This window comes from Vespula vulgaris, chromosome 4 (assembly GCF_905475345.1).
Source record: "Vespula vulgaris chromosome 4, iyVesVulg1.1, whole genome shotgun sequence".
NCBI classification, from domain to species: domain Eukaryota; kingdom Metazoa; phylum Arthropoda; class Insecta; order Hymenoptera; family Vespidae; genus Vespula; species Vespula vulgaris.
Window position 1 is genome coordinate 3910961 of NC_066589.1, and position 17386 is coordinate 3928346.

General features: G+C 38.7%; 1 long non-coding RNA gene across 1 annotated transcript in view; it reads right to left on the reverse strand.

Moving 5' to 3' along the window:
* Positions 1-12609: 12609 nt before the first annotated feature.
* LOC127063427 (uncharacterized) overlaps positions 12610-17386 on the reverse strand; it is a 39088-nt gene continuing 34311 nt past the window's right edge. The window contains exon 8 of the long non-coding RNA XR_007781348.1: positions 12610-17270. This is a non-coding gene — a long non-coding RNA (uncharacterized LOC127063427). The remainder of the gene's footprint in view (positions 17271-17386) is intronic.

Sequence of the window (17386 nt, forward strand, 5' to 3'; positions counted from 1 at the left end):
CTTTCGCCGAGACTTGTCGGAATCATGATAAAAGTCCGGCTCGATTAATTACGAGAAATGTCGGAAAAAGAAATAGAAAGAGAGAAAGAAAGAAAGAAAGAAAGAAATAGAGAGAAAGAAAGAAAGTGAAAGAAAGTAAATTCTTCTTCTTAATTTCTAACAAAAATCTTAACGTAATGTGTTAATGGAAATTGATCAAAAGCAATCTTGTATGTGGAATTCGATGATTTTATACTCAATCGGATAGTACTGAATAATTTTGGGTAAAAGAAATGGAAAAAATATAAATGTTAATTGACTATTCTTAGATTATTGAATGGATATTAGTCAAGAAGTTGATTGAATTCTTATCTTTCATGTTTTAAAATGATCGAGAAAGAAAAAAAAATTATAAAATAAAAATCAAAATGATTATTTTCTTTTCAGGTTGAATAACTCGTCATTGGTTTCTTTGTTCATCAAAATCATGCAGAGATCCAAACATCAAAAAGAAAAATATTTAAATTCGCTACAAATCCAAAATATCATCGCAACAAAATAAATATCAGCAAGGAATGAACAAGATTTTTCCATCTTCGAGTCATTAACAACGATAAACGAACGGACTGGAACTAAACGGAAAATTTAATTTTTTACTTGTCCTCTTCATTTCTCGTTTACTTCGACCGATCTGAATAATTTATGAAATCAGTGCGAGCGACGAAAGGGTGAGAAAGGAAGAAAGAGAACAAGATGAAGGTACAAGGGGATGTTATGAGCACGCTTCGGAAGTTAAAACCGCGACCGCGACTAAGCCCGCCGGGCTTCACCTTTTATAATTAGGTAACGAAACGAATTGAAGCCGACGTCCATATCAAGTGTGTAACTCAAAACCTGACTAACGAGCTTTCCTTTCGTTCCCTATACCCACGTATATCTATAAGTCTCTTTCTCTCTCCATCTTCTTTCTTCGTGTTCGTATGTTTTAATACATGTGGATGAAAATGTGAACGTGTATATGTGTATAAGTACGTATACACATATAGGAGCATCTAATAAATCTTCCTCCGGTATCTTCGTCATTATCGGCCACGTTCTCTAGGTGAATGGAACCACGTGAGCTCTTTCGCACACATTCATTACCGTTCAGTGATTTATGTATTTTCATACTAAGCTCGTTCAAATCGCACAGGATAACGATTTGTATAATCTGACTCGTCTTACATTGTAACATCGGCAATAAAAATACCATACTATCTTTTTCTCCCATTCTTTTTCTCTTCCTATATATTTAATTAGCAAGGAAATAAAGAACCCGTTTCGAAAGTATCTACGAAAATAAATAAAAAATAATCCCATCGATTTACAACTGCGAATCGAATGTTTCGAACTTGTAATCGATACGATTTCGTAATAACACTCGTATTTATCATTCTAAATGTCTCGATTAGTGTTGGCTTTGTCAGAAAAACCGCTGAAGAATCTATCGTAAATTCATAGGAATTAATTCCCAACCGTAGCCATTTAAATCTGGCGATAAAGCGATAAGATGCGAATATATGCGTTCAATAGAAGAAAGATATATGATGGCGTAGAAAAGACTTTTCGGAAGTTGCGTGTACACCTTGAATCCGAAGGTAAGAGATAGCAGTAAAGGAAGCAGAGGGAACGATTACTTGGCTGATAGTAACTACGTGCGGGCGCGAGCGTGCGACATAATCGTTAAATGTATTCGTAATCCGCATCATTTATAAAGGCTGACAGGTAACGACGAGTGTGGCGGCCGGTCGGTCGGTCTGCCGCTTGCTAGCTCGTTGAAATAAATTCTCCCGGGTGTGCGTAGCGTTTATCGATAAATTAATTGACCCGTTTGCCATGCGCTCGACGCAAACGTCTATCGTTCTCTCGCACTCTAAAAACGGAGGAGAGAACCGCAGAATTATTATTTGCAAAAGGTACAAACGCACCGCAGCCATGGCCGAAGCGGTTGGGACTTGTTACTGACAGCAAACATGGCCTCCGTGCCTCGACAGCCTTCGGCGAGCTCAACAACAACTTTTCTCTCTCTATCTGCCTCTCTCTTTCTCTCTCTCTCTCTCTCTCTCTCTCTCTTCCTCTCTTTCTCCCTCGTTCTCCCTTCCTCTCTTTCTCCCTCATTCTCTCTCTCTCCCCCTTTCTCTCAGCCTTCCTCTCTCCTTCAACTCGTGATACAATACAGCACCTTTTTGTAAATCGCTGGAGCATTATTAATCGCTTGATGTGGATTTCAAACTTATTACCAAGACTGACATGACGGATATGACCTCCGGCGGCAGTCTTTCTCTTTCCTCTTCCAAATCTTCACCTTCTATCTCATTCTCCCCTCACTCTCTTTCTCTCTCTTTCTCTTTCTCTCTCTCTTTCACTCTTATTTGATGTCCGAGCCAGATGCTCCTTTCTCATTCGTGAACATTTCCCTGCGCGATTTTAAGCTCGCAAGTACCGATTATTTCGCTCGAAACTCGCCAGCCCTTCGACTTTTCAATATCCATCGCCTGCTCGCGTTAGGAGTACCATTTTATTCTCTATAAAAACGAGTTTAAGATTGGCTGGTAACTATTAGAAAATGTATTATCCGATATTCAGATCTTCTAGCAAACATCGATCTAATTTGAATTTCTATTGAATATTTAAATTCTTTAATGTTATGCTGTATTATGCTGTACTATGCAAAAAATGTACTTATGTAAAAATCTTATGTAGTTAATGAAATAATAAAAGATGTTAATCCCCTACTGAATGAATCGCTGAGGTTTTCAATTTCATATTAATTGCTAATAATTCTTTTTATTCAATGATCAATATACAATAAAAAAACGAAAATTAGTTTCAACCTCAAATGACTAATATTGATCTTGCCTCATCGATTTAGATTTTACCGACAATGGCTATCCTGCTCCATGTAGTTGCGGTTAGATGGCAGCAAATGTAGCTTGAAACACTTCTCTTTCACGATAAAATATTAAATAAATAATAGTCGTTTTCATTCGAATTAATTTTGAAGTAACCGTAAGATTTCCATGGGGAAGAGAGAGGAGAGAGGAAAGGAAAAGAGAAAAAAAGAGAAAGAGAGAAGGAGAAAGAAAAATAGAAAGAGAGCAAAATCGCTTTGTAAGTAAATGATACCATTAACAAATATTGACATTACTAATTGAACTATTTTAATAACAATCTCGCTGCGGTAGCAATGGCCATAATTCTTCATAGTGGCGTTGCATTGTCGCGTATAAAAAATATTTATCCTCGATATTAATCGACGCAACAGAGACGCACGCGCTCTCATACAGCATATTTACGATCGTTGCAACGATCATGCAACGAGAATTCGAAATTGATTGCGAAGCACATAACTGACTTCGACGATGGAATTGATTGAAGAAAAGGAATAAAAAGTGAAAGAACAAAAAATATGGAGAAAAAAGATCACTTTGAGATCCGTAACGCGTCAAACTAAACGGGGCTTCGAAGATGAAGCAAGGGTCGGACAGCTAACCAGGGCTGTCAGGAAGATACAGGACGTAGGACAAGAGTAGGGGCGCCCCCAAGAGACGTGTTCGCAGCGAACGCCCACGAAACGGTGACAGTCGGCGAAGATTTATGACGCTATAAAATATCATTTGTATTTGATGTCAGAGCGAGGGCTTGATTAATGCACTGCCGGGCGCACAATGAATAACCGACGTGTTGTTATAGTAACATCAATCTGAAAGAAGCACAGGGCGAGCCCCGTACGTTGATAAATTGTGTAGATTGGAGTTGCCGTTGCTGAGATACGATCGGCGAGCCGTCTACGATTCAATCATTAATGCCTCTCTCCTTCCTCCCTACCCTCTAGCTCTCTCTCACTCTCTCAACGGAATCGCAATAACTCCGACGTGTATTTGTTAAACCTTCGTGCTCCCAGGGCACCTTTCGAAGATACGAAAAAGAGCGTATGCTACCCTGCGAATGAATTTATCGGTGCGTTTTTAACAAACGTAGGTATATCGCGTGCATAACGGACATGGATTTTTCTATAACCGTTGTCATTTAATCCGCTGACGGTCGATTTGATTTTACACAAATCGGTACATACATATAATAGATCTTTTATAGGTTTTTTAGAAGAATGATGAAAGAGGAATCAGAATCGTTTAACTTTTTATTCTTGTTACACTACAATATATCGATTAATTAAAATATTAATGAACATATTTTATGCAAAGAAAATTTACGGAATAGACTGTTCTTCATCGTTGATCTATATATCACTCGATCTGTTAAAAACCAAAAATTTTTCCGACGTACCGATCGAACTCGTTGAAATATTTTCAAATGGTCGACGCTGATAAACTATCCGCGAAGTGTTGCGAAAGAAAAGACCTTCGGACGAACGTTTCGCGATATCAGAAGGGACAAGTGATGCATGAATCGCATTTTTCGCTCGCGCGTATTTTTCACAAGATATCGATCTTGATTTTTATAAATGGAGCTCGCGTACTATACTATACCGTACTATACCAGGAACCACCACCAACATCACTACTATTGCCTCGGCCTTTCGATTTAGATTTTAAAATAGCCAAACGTCTGCCTCTTGCCTCGCATAAAATCCATCAACCATCCTCCGACCTACTACCGCGATTCATAAATATTCCTTCCCGAGTACCGATAATTAACTCCCAAGAGATGGCGTTTGTTCTTGCACGTCATTAATAACGTTCCAATTTCTATAATTCTCCCGAATAATATTCTAATTAGGAAATTTAATAAAATTTCATCATTTTATGGTTATTAATAACATTTTTAACTTGGGTAAAATAAAGATAAACAATGCGAGACAAGTAAATACTTCTATAAGTGGTACGACTTTTACGAATCTTGTCCTCTCTCTCACTTTTTCTAGAAAAGCGAACAAAAATGATACCTATCGAAATTCAACGAAGCGCTTAGTAAACGGCTCTTGCGGTCGTCCAATTTTCCTCGATTACGTGCGGCAGGAAAAGGGCCGAGAGTAGAATCGATCGTGGTAAATATGTCACAAAGTTTACGACGGGCGACGTTCGCCGTGGCAAGAGAGAAGAAAGGAAGCGCGCTTCGTTGCTTCCTCGTAACACGATCATTAATCACTTACCAACAATGATTTTATTCTTGCCGAGCGGTCGGTGCGTAACGTACCGTGACGAATCCAGGCACGGAGTGGACGATACATCACAGCGATACGTAATATTGCCTTTCTACCCTTCTTACCCCCCTTGCCTCTGTCTCCTCTTACAAAGGAGTACAACGATAGAAAGAAAAAGCGAGAGAGAGGAAGAGAGAAAGAAAGAGGAAAACTACTATCGTACGTGTACTTACGTGTATACACATATCTATATAAGTACGAAGATACATATACACAAGTACGTCGATACACACACGAGGACCACGTTTCAAGTATCGAAATGTTCGAAAAGTTGTCGGAGCGCTTCGAGCTTTACTACACAGGAGATCGATTTACTCTTTCGCGCGTGCACATTGCTTTTCAAGCGTGGAAAAGAACCCCCTCGAGCCTTCGTGCGGAACAATCTTGTACGTTCTACGGTAACGCTGTAAATAATCTACGTCGAACGCGCTCTAATCGCGCGTGCCCTCGAAATCGAACGGATCAGCTTCGATTCGATTCCCTCGTCTTGACTTCTGCTTTCGTCCTAGTGCTCTTTCTTACTTTTATTCTACATGTAGTCGGGAAGAATGCATTGGGAGAATCGCTTGATTTATTCGCTCGTATGCTCGCATTTAGCTTTCACCAGCTCGTAAACCGTCGAAATTTCTGAAGCATGTCCATTACAACTTCACGAGACCCGTGTCGAGGTCGTGTATATTTTTCGGGTATGTGCTGCCTCGTTTCTGTCTTTTTTTTTTTCTGTTCTCATCTCAATTATATTACTACATCCGTGTACTTTAAAAATCTCAAGTAAGTACGCGATATCATTTTTTTCTATAATAGCTAAACTATAACAAATGTAGTCCGAATAATGTCCGAAGTGGATGATAAATAATCTAAATTTAAAATCGATATGAGATCATCATTTTGTAGTTATATTTACACGGCATATTTTTCTACTTAACGAAAGAGAAACAAACACAAAGAAATACGCCGCATGTACATGTAAACCGTCAAACATCCGTGTAAATTTTCCACCTTATCGCCCTTTCACAAAGCTGACGCATACAAGCAAGCGCACACACACATGTAAATATGCATGTAAAAAAAGGTTACTCCGCGTCGATTTCCGGAGTGTAAAGCGGTCAAATCGATTTTCTTTCGCGACTCACAAAATGGCAAGAGTGGCTAGGACAAAAGAGCATAAAGCATTCCGTGACAAGGTAAGAGAGGAAAAGAAAAGGCTACTTTATTATATATGGGTTGATTATGCGCGTAAATATTTCACTTGGAATGATTTGAGAGCACCGAAAAAGAGAAGAAGATAGAATGAGAGGGGTAGTCGCAAAAAGAGATCGAATACGTCCAAGAGAGAAAAAGAGTGAGAGAGAGAGAGAGAGAGAGAGAGAGAGAGAGAGAGAGAGAAAAGCAGAGGGGTATATAGCAGTTAGAAAGGGAAAGAGCGGGAAAGAGAGGGGTGGGTATGAGGAGACAGGGATTTACGCGTGCGAGTCTGAACGCCCTTTATACGTCGTCGACGGCGTAATATATGACACCTATAGATCACAATTACGTGTAATGGCGCTCACTCTTGTATTCATGGCGATATTATTTCTGGTTGCCTTCCACGTTCGTCGTAGTCGTCCTCCGCCACCACCTCCTTTACCCCTCCTCATCCTCCTTCTCCTCCTCTTCGTCGTCGTCGTCGGTCGTCGTCGTCGACGATGTCGGTTTCTCTCTTCCCCCTCGTGTGTTTCAGGCGAGACTTCGGTCCGTATGCTAAGCAGGCGGTAATTCTAGTTTGATTTACTTTCCCGCCCACCAGAGGCACCGCCATTCTGCGGCGGAAGGAACGCTGAGCATTTCCAACCCACTAGGAAAAGTGATTACGACGGGATCGATGATAAGTCTTTTATGGCAACTCGCTTCTCTTTTCCTATCTTAACCTTGCGATCCTTTTTACACGTTTTGTATATGCATAGATATAAATAGGAATATACGAGATATCTCAATGAGTCTAATTTTTTTTTATAAAAGGGATAAAGTAGAAAAAGGAAATGTTCGTTAATGAAAATAAAATATTTTATAACAAGGAATTAAATAAATTTGTAAATGCAGCACTGAATTGTTTTAAAGTAGAGTAGAAATTCAACGAGAGCATCCTTTTTTCTCTCTTTCTCTCTTTTTGGTTTTGTACATGTATAAACATTGCAACGAGCACACTTACCGGGTAATTAATCGTAACAACATCTACGGTATTACGGAATATGATGAAACGTTAGAAATCGATCGATATCTTGTTCTACTCTGTATCATCGAGCTCGTCGTAATTACGACAACCGTGTTGCTTGTCTCCCGCTTCGACGACATTGCTTTGAGATCGAGCCAAACGTCTAGCGATACCGATATCTACAGCCAAACTATCATGTATCGATATCATCGATTTTAGTTCGACGACTAATAATAAACCTCGACGAGATACGTTTGTTTTTTTAATTAATTACTAGTAATTGTAATTACTCTTCGTATGTCGATTAAATTACATTTCATGTTATCTTGTCACTTTGTGAAACGTAACACATTTCATTACGTTACAAGAACATGTTAAAACAACACGTTATGTTACGTAATCTAACGCATTTAATTAATCTCTAAAGTAAAAGATACAATCTCAAAATATCTACTTTTTTATTTTTTTATCTATATATTAAAGTATTTATTAAAAATAATAAATATATAACGTATGTACAGGCTGTACAATAAGTATAGGTCATAAATTAGCTCTTAACTTCGCTTGTTTTATTAGCTAAAAAGGATTAAATGTAGTACTTATGTTGGAGATAAAAATCAGGCATCATCGAGCCCATGAAATGACGAGGAAAAATCCACGAAGGGACATCGATACGACTTGAAGCTTATGGCTCATCGTCCGAGGGTCGGATGCTATTATTTTTCGGATGATGACTCAACGTCATCGTGAAGTGGGTAATGGTCGACGGACTAGGAAGGGAGGATGCTGTGTCCCAAAATGAAATAAACTAACCGCCGGTTTCCCGACGACAGGCGATACGTCATGGTAACGGATTCACAATAGGACATTACTCTCTTCGCCCAGGACAATAGCTATCCCCGGCTCTGTCCGCATAAGTGTGTATATAGGGTCATTATTCGCACGCGCGCACGTGCCGACGACGACGAAGATCAACGAAGGAATCTCAATTCCGTAAAAGATACTAACTTTCCATCTAAATGATTGTTTTCATTATTTTATTGTTAAATGTAACTATATATTCTAATCTTCGTATATTTTCTATAAATAAGAAATAAAATGTTACGAATTCGTATAAGTATGGCAAAAGTGATGTTTCTAATTTTAAATAGTCTCCAATAGAAAAATAACATAAATTATTTCTAAATACAATAGAAGAATATTACTCTATTAGTTATAATTTTATTATAAATATAATATCCTGCAAAATATCCAAACATATTTGACTATGATTGTGTACGATGAAACACGTTAAGTTTCGCTTTTCGAATTTTCAAAGTTAGAGTATGCTCTCGTATACGATGGTTATACAAAGGAATCACTCGTGTTTCCTGTAAATTGCGGATTCATGGTTTATCGCGGGACGGCCGAAACGTTTTACTGTTCGGCGATACGCGATAACGCCGCGATGACAGCACTACATTTTCAGTAAAATGAATCCAACGAATATGTGCTACACGAGGACAGTGCCACAACGAACGTTGCGCATATACGAGAAAAACCTACTCTTTTCTACCCAACTGCGTTTTCTCTATCGACGATGAAACTCGAAATATCGAACGGGCCACAATCGGTTAGATTCCAGATGAAAAATCTCGTACGAAAAAACGTACGCTCCGAAATTGACTCTTTGTGTTGTTCTTTCTCTCTTTTTCTCTTTATCTCTCACGCTCTCTCTCTCTCTCCCTCTCTCTTCAACATCGCATCAATTGATCGAATGTTTGTGATATTTTTCACTAACAACTCTACGATATTTACATCCTCGACATTCACACCTTTCAACGATAACGATCGGTTCATCGAGATATATTCTCTTTCTTTTGTACTTATAATGTGTTTTACCGAATTCGATAATACTTTAATGAATGTTTGTAAGGATTTATAAAAATAAAATACATTCATTTTTATTTACATTGTAATATAAAGAATATTATAGAAGCGAAACGAATAGCTATGGGGAGTTATGAATTCATTCATGTTGTTATTTTCAAGGGGCAATCTAATTAGCAATAATCGTGCACATGGAACGCCCTTTTAATGCGATGAAAACGTAAAAGCGGTAAAAATTAACAATAGAATATTATAATAATAAAAAAAAGGAAAAAACGTGTACGCATTTACTCGTTTTAATTTTCAAATTTATCGCATCTCTTTCTCTCCTTATTTTCTTGTTCGTATAATGTTTGAAGTTCTACCATGTTATCGATAATAATTTGTCCCTGATGCATCCATTATCGTGCAGGCTGGTTGCGCATACGCGCAAAAGTAAATTAGTCGAAGGAATTAAAGGAAAAGAATGCTTAAATTATGATTTCCCATTTAAGCTCGAATTTATATGATTTCGTCCGATCGGTCGCGTACCGGCCGTTAATTTGATTTCCAATTAAGCGCACGCAGGCCTCGTTAAAGGCGTAATGTGACTCGTTAAATTTAACTGTATGGCATTCGTTTGACGAACGAGGACAAATATTTACGATTCGATGGAGTGCCAACCACCGTTCGCAAGCTAACAAACCGTAAACAACGAACGTTTTTTGAAACCTTTCGTTACGATTTAACGTCGAATTACTCAAACATTTCATTCGTATTCAGACTAACGAATGATCAGAACAAACGAAAGAACGAGCGAGGTGAAAGAAGAAGCGAGACAAAAATTTTAGCCGACCCTCGCAAAAAATGATCACCCCCTTTTCAGCTACATAAGTCCATGAAGTAATAATCATATATATTATTCAACCCCTCCGCGTGAAACAAAATATATGAAGTACTAAGATCGCGATATTGTTATAATAAAGCAGCTATCGAGTAGAAAAGGCTGCCGTTATTAATTCGCATTAGTTTAATAGGTAGTAGGGTAGTGGGAAAGAGAGAAGAAGAGAGATGAAGGGTGGAAGGAGAACGAAAGAGAGGGAGAGAGGAACTGAAGAGAGGGGAATAAGGTCACGCTAGAAAGTGAGTAATGAAGGCGGTTTATCTCCGAGGAGTAACTAGCGGTGTTCGTGTAATGGGGGCATTCATCAACGCGATCTCACATCGCCTTTCCGTTCGCATTTCGGAGTCTCATGACGATTCGCGCTACGAATCAACGATGAGAAACGGAGCTGAAGCGATTCCTTTCTGCGAGCTAACTTGGAAAGGTGGAATAGAGAGAAGGAAGGAGGAAGCAGAAGAAATTGAGAGAAAGAGAGAGGGAGAGAGAGGGAGAAAGAGAGAAAGGGAGGGAGAATGGAAGGAAAAAAGGAGAAACTGACATCAAGTGGACTTCTCAGCGTCGTTGAAATATTAACGATTCAATGCCGGTAATGAACAAGCAGTCAACTATCGAGGACTCATGTATTTCGCACCCTCTTTCAAAGATTGATTTTCTCATACTCGTTAAGCGTGCTAACATCGGCGTTGGTCCGTAAAATACTAAATATGTCCCGTCGAAAGCATAAATTTTCTACATCGATCTCAAGCTTTTCTCGGTAAACTGGCTGATATATGGATTAGAATGTGAATCGAAAACGTAAGAACGTTCGATAAATCTATTTATCTTCGTTCGATCTGATTATATCATATTATAATTGTATTTATAATATATGAATATAAACCATGAATAGATTTTTAAGTGCATTGTCGGAAAAGAGCAAAAAGAAACGGGACGTATTTTCACTAGAGTCAAACGCCCGAGAAGAAACGCAATCTTTTGGATGTTATTTACCATCGATCGATAATCGATCATCCTTTCTTTCTCTCTCTCTCTCCCTTTCTCTCTCTTTATTTCTCCCTTTCGAAGGTGATGAACCGTGAGGTAAATGACAAAAAAGATAAAGTAAAACGCGTCGGAGAAACTCGAGACTTCGGTGCCGACGTCGTCGCCGAGAGATAAGTTTGAACAGGGTCGAGAATCCGGATAAAATTCAGGTAGGCCGTGAGGAAGAAGAGCGCTTTGGTTTATCCAAAAGCCGCACGACGCTTCTAGCTGAACAAATTCGGACTGACGGGTTTCCGGACCCCGTCGACTTATACCGTCGGCAAATACGCTTTAGCCGAAACGCTGTCTTTCTTATTGCACGCTACCGCTTTTAAATAATCACCAACATTTAGAATTTATATGGAAGATAAAAAGTTTCCTTCGAAAATACGATCGTACGTCATGGTAGAGCATTTTTGTATGAATTCGGTAAGGCGAAGCATGAGAAAGAAAAGCACCGAGCACTCGAATCCTCTTTAAGCCTACTATGGGGTTCGAAATAGAGTCGAAAGGACGAAGCACTATCGAAAAGGACCTACCAATACCTAACCTGTTCCATGGTCCATTGATCCGCCAGAAGCCGTATGCCTAAACGGAACAAGAAAGACCCCATGAACATTCGTATGTCCCGTGCAAATCTGTGCCAAGATGGGGCAAACAAACGGAGATGATCCTCTTGCCCTGCCTTGTATTCTGAGAATGAGGAAGAGGAAGTTAATAATGGTAGGTCGAGTATATTCTGCTCGTAATGGCCGTTAGACGGATATCGTATTCGAGGAATGCTCGTTATTACTCGTTTAAAGTACCAAACTCGGTATATTTCCTACGAAGAGAGATACGATCGTGCGCAAACGAGCGAGGAATAATGAAAGTGAAATAATAATTATCTCTTAATACCTACATTAAAAGGAAGGCAAAAAACATAGAGAAACAAAAAATTATTATTAACCGGTGACTCTTTGAAAAATATAGGCCATTCCATATCCAACGAGGAGAATTTCAAAGAAAATCCTATAAACTATAACGGTGGTAAATTATTGAAATTATTAAGCAGCGATCCTGTTACTCGCTATTAGCGATATTAACACCGCGTTATGGCCGAGCTTCGTGGCGACGAGAATGGCCAGAACGAAGAGAGACGTGCGAATTCCGTAAAAGTCTCCTCACATAAAGTCTCCTTTCTTTCCTTTTTCTTTCTTGGACTCGTCGATGCGCATCCCATGGCCAGTCGTTCTCCTCTTCCGCTCTTCTTCGTCGTGTAGTACGAGAAGAGGAGCCACGACAACATGGAACGAGGCCGTCGACAGGCCGGTCCCTCTTCCAGTCCCTCTTGCAGCCCTCTTCGGACCGACCCAAGCCACGATATACCTACGTGTGGAACACGCAACGAGCACAGCGGGCAGCCGTATGATTACCGCCTTTTCGCAGTCCGCGCCTCTGTAATTATGATTTTATTTTTATGGACATAAATTATACAGGCTGCCTAGCTGTGTCATTATATGGCATTTTAATTCAAGGCTGCAGACATAATGGTAACCCGCACTTCGGTTTCACTGCTCACCTGCCCGGCGGGGAGTGAGGAAGGGTAGAATGAGTGGAAAAGAGAGAATGGAAAGGAGACAGATAAAGACAGCAAACGAAAGAGAAAGAGCAGGGGGAAGAAAAAGATACAAAGATACGAAATAAAGAGAGAAGTAGAGACAAACGAAAAGAAAGAAGATCGATAGAGGTAGAGAGAAAGACGGACAAAGACAGTAAAAATGAAAAAAAAAGAGAAGAAACAAAAAGAATGAAGGGAAGAGAAAAGCCGCAAAACATTTTGTAACTTGTCCGCTTGTCGCTTTATTCTGTCCTCGCTCTTGTACTCTTCTTTCATTCTCTGTTGTTAAGCGACAACGATCAAATGGCATGAATTTTCCTAACAGATAGCACAAGTGCCGATACGAGAACTCTGTGTGTCACAGCACTTTTACGAATGTCCTCGAACCTTCATATGTTACTGTATTTCTCTAAAAAAGTATTTTTTCCGATTTTATCAATCGTTTTTAAAGTATTCGAAAATTCGAATTTTTTTACCAATATATATTATAAATAAATTTTATACTGGTGTTCTACAGAAAAGATATATGTACCCGAGAATTGATAAGTTGTTTATGATACATGAATAATCTTCTGCGTCAGCTAAAATATGAACTTATCTTACATAGATATATAATTAACATCGTCAAAAACACTGAAATGATATTCGTCAAAACCTTGTACACAGACGTAATTTAAGTACAATTTCACAAGAGTGACACAACACTCTCAGGGCCCCAACAATTACGTTACAATTACACAATTACAAAGTAAAGTGTTGTTACATCCGTTGAAATTATACTTAATTTGTAGTATATATATATAAGTATATGGTAGATAGGTTTGTTTTTGCCAATAATCTTTATTTCTCGGAACTGTCATCCTTACTATACGATAATAACTGTGCATTAAACGTGATCTTCTGATAAGAAAGGCTAACTAACTCATGAGTATTTCCACGATCGTATTTCAACGAGATATCGTATTACAATGATACTTTGATAGACATCGATCAGCAAATTGTCGTTAACTCCTCGATGGTGTAATTTCCTTAAAATTAACTTAACGACCAATGATATAAATTAAAAAGAACATTGATAGCATATTGTTGAAAAAGGTAGCATCCGCAAACTGAATGTATACATTTCTTTCAAATATTAAATATCAATTCCGTTCTTAGAAAACTGTAATACAATAACAAATATTTCAAACGTATTTTTATTGAATTAATGAGACACGAAAGTATCATTCAATTTAGATTACATATACTCGCTATATCAAATGAAAAGTATATTTACTTATTGATGTATCTAAATACAAAATTAATCAATATTTCAAATTGCTAAAATTAACTGTTAAAAAAGATACCTGGCAAAACATCATATTAAACTCACTTTTCCAAGATGCCTTGCAAAATTACCTGTCGATTAATCGATTTTCGTGTTTAACATAATTAACGTGGCACAAGGGCACACTCTAACTCAAACGTTACACGTTGGCAAACCACGTAGCAGATATTCAATAAGCAAACCGCACGTAGACAATGCTCCAACAGTACATTAGCTTCCGTTTGACGTTCTAGCAACGACAATGTTCCTATAACACACTAATTTATACCAACGGTAGTTGCATTAAAGGTTTTACATCGCAAAACTTGTCAATACCAAAAATTTGGCACCTTTAGCATACAAGAAAACATACAGATATAGCTACGTTCAAAGTCAATGTTGGCCATTCAATGTCCATCAACATTTCCTAACTTATCCGGACAAGATCATAACGTGTTGCATGTATATAAAATATCATTCATCTCGATGTATGCTTTGAAGATATACCGATGGCTTATTTCTCGCCTTGAACGTTTGATTTATTTCATAAATTCTTCTAACCGTTTGACGTTTAAATATTTCCTCTTTGGATACAATATCACTATTGGAATCCATCTATTGTTCACAGATACATAAATCGTAAAAGAATGGACACACTTGTGTACACAATTTACACATTTCCAAAATCCTTTATACATAAGGTATAAAGGAAAACGTTTCAATTGAAACAGTGCAGAAGTCTCAAAGATTCCACAGGATTCCCCAAAAATGATTAAAACCAATTTAAGAAATGTTATGATAACATTCTTTAGATATTATCACCACGAAATGACTCGATTCGCAAAAGAAACAAAAATCATGGCAAAAGATGAGGGCAAAACCGGGAGTTAGGGCGCTTTTTGTCGGTGAACGGGATGAGGATCAACACGTACGGTAGCCCGTAATACTTGATGTTACGAACGTATGGCAGAGTGGCAAGCTGTCAGCCCGCCGCCGCGCTGTCAGTCTCCTGTCTGGTTGCTGTCCGCCTGTCATTCACTCACTCAACCCACTCATTCACCCGTTCCATCTCCTGGAATTTTTCAGTCCTACCTCTTCTCTCTCTCTCTCTCCTTCTCCCTTCCTCTACTCTATATCACTCACTCTCTGCTTCTCTCTTCTTCTCCCTTTAGATTCTACCTCCGAGACCTCACACTCATACTCTACTTCCTTTTTTTCCTCTAATCTCCATTTTTCGTGACCGATGCCCTAACTCGTTCGTCCCATCGTTGCAACGAGAGCGTGCGCTCATCTGACTGCTAAAATATTTTTCCTACCGGTGCCGCTGGCGTTTCGTTGCGATATCCACTACTACCGCCATAACGATGCATCGCAAAAAATTCGTGTCAGGCGTCTATGACGATTCTGTCGGGAAATTTATCGAGACGGATAACGCTACCGAGTTCTATTTCTTTTTTCTTTTTCCTCTCGTTTTCTGTCTACCTATTCATCTATCCATCTCTCTTTTTCTTGCTATCGGTTCTCAAAGTGAAAGCCGACGAAATGTTAGTCGCGTGTCAAATGACCGGTTTTTCTCAAAGCCTAAACACTTTATATATACGTTAACAGATCTTATCGCTTTCGAAAAAAATTACGATCTAATTACGAGCTATGATAATTTCGTTTCGCATAATGACAAGATATAACATTTCTGTTCAACTTTTGTACCTAACCCATTTACTGTGCTACAGTAAAATATAAATTTGCATAAAAGTAAACGAATGACCAGACTACTTAATGAGCGTGAATAATCACCACCGAAGCATAATAGCGTGACTGTACGCGATTAAGCACTTTGACAGCTAGATTGTCGATCGATTACGTCCGACTTCAGGAAATATCGGTTATCGAACGAACCGACAACAGGATATATACACATACAAATATATACAGATTCATTTTAACGTTGGCTCAATTGGAGTACATTTTACGTCTAGAACTAGACATAAAAACTCGATAAAAATTGTCTAGATATTATTTCTAAGATAATAAATTTAATTCAGTCTCTCTTTTTCTCTCAGTTCAGTCGTCAATCATTGAATATTTCCTAAATCATCAAACTTTAGAAAAGTTGTAATTTTTTCTATATCGATTATCAATAACATAAATCTTATTCGAGATATAAAGAAATCATTTTTATGTAACAATTTCATTACTGTTCCTTCCACTCCTGTTCGTTGCTTTAAATGGTAAATGAAAATCCCCCGAAATTAAATCCTATTTTCAATGTTTTCTGCGTGAGTGTAAAGCGGTAAACGTTCCTCGGCCAGTGTCGAACGATTAAACCGATAGTTGTTTGCATATCCGGTTTATGTTTCAATCTAGTTCCATCAATATGAATAAACACCGGTACGTGAGTTGGTCGTAGCATAGCTATGTCGGCGGCATTAATATGTATTGGCAATAAATCGATATCGATAATTAAAATCTGTGTGCGGTTCGCGCACACAGATCGCCTGTCCCCTCTCTGTTTCTTACTCCCTCACTCACTCACTCTTTCAGAGTCTCTCACATACACAAACGCACATTTATATAAAAGTTCAATTTGTTATATGTAACTGCGCCAGAGACGACTATAAATATCGGCTTGCTCTTTTTAACGCTGCTCGTAAATTCGTGTGATTTATGCCACGCCGTCTGAGCGAGAGCAAAGGGTCGACGCGCGACGTATTCCCGGTGCTGACTGCAACCGAGAGCGTGATTTTCACGATTCACCGAGAGGAAAAAGCGTCCATACTTTTCATCCGCAGCCACTCTCTCAAATCTCGTGAATACAAATACACGTACATTCGGCTCATTGATCATCGAAATCATCGTGAAACTCGACTATCGATTATTATTATCAGAAAGTGCCACGTGTACTTGTGCAACCGGCGTTCTCGAAAGTTCATGGCAGGCAAATTCAGTACGAAAATTGCGCGTTTCCTTTCGCGTTTCTCCCTTCGGCCACAATTCGGATGGGTAATTTGCGAAACGTCGGCTCCGCGTGTAAATCGATAAAATTATGGAGTAACGAAAATATAACTTACGAGAATGGAAATACGATGTGGCGAAACCACCGATGTTCCATCTCCTCCTTATTCTCTGCCATATGATTCGAACTTTCGACATCCTGATATTTAGTACGATAAAAAATGAACGTTTCGATGGTCATGAAGCATCTGATCGTGTGCCATACTAAAAGAAATAAAAAGTACAAAGATAGAAAAACCTCCTTCTTACGGTCGCAACAATCGCCTTGTCCCGTTCTTGACCTGGTTTTTCAATCGAACAAAGGGAAGAAGAAGAGGAAG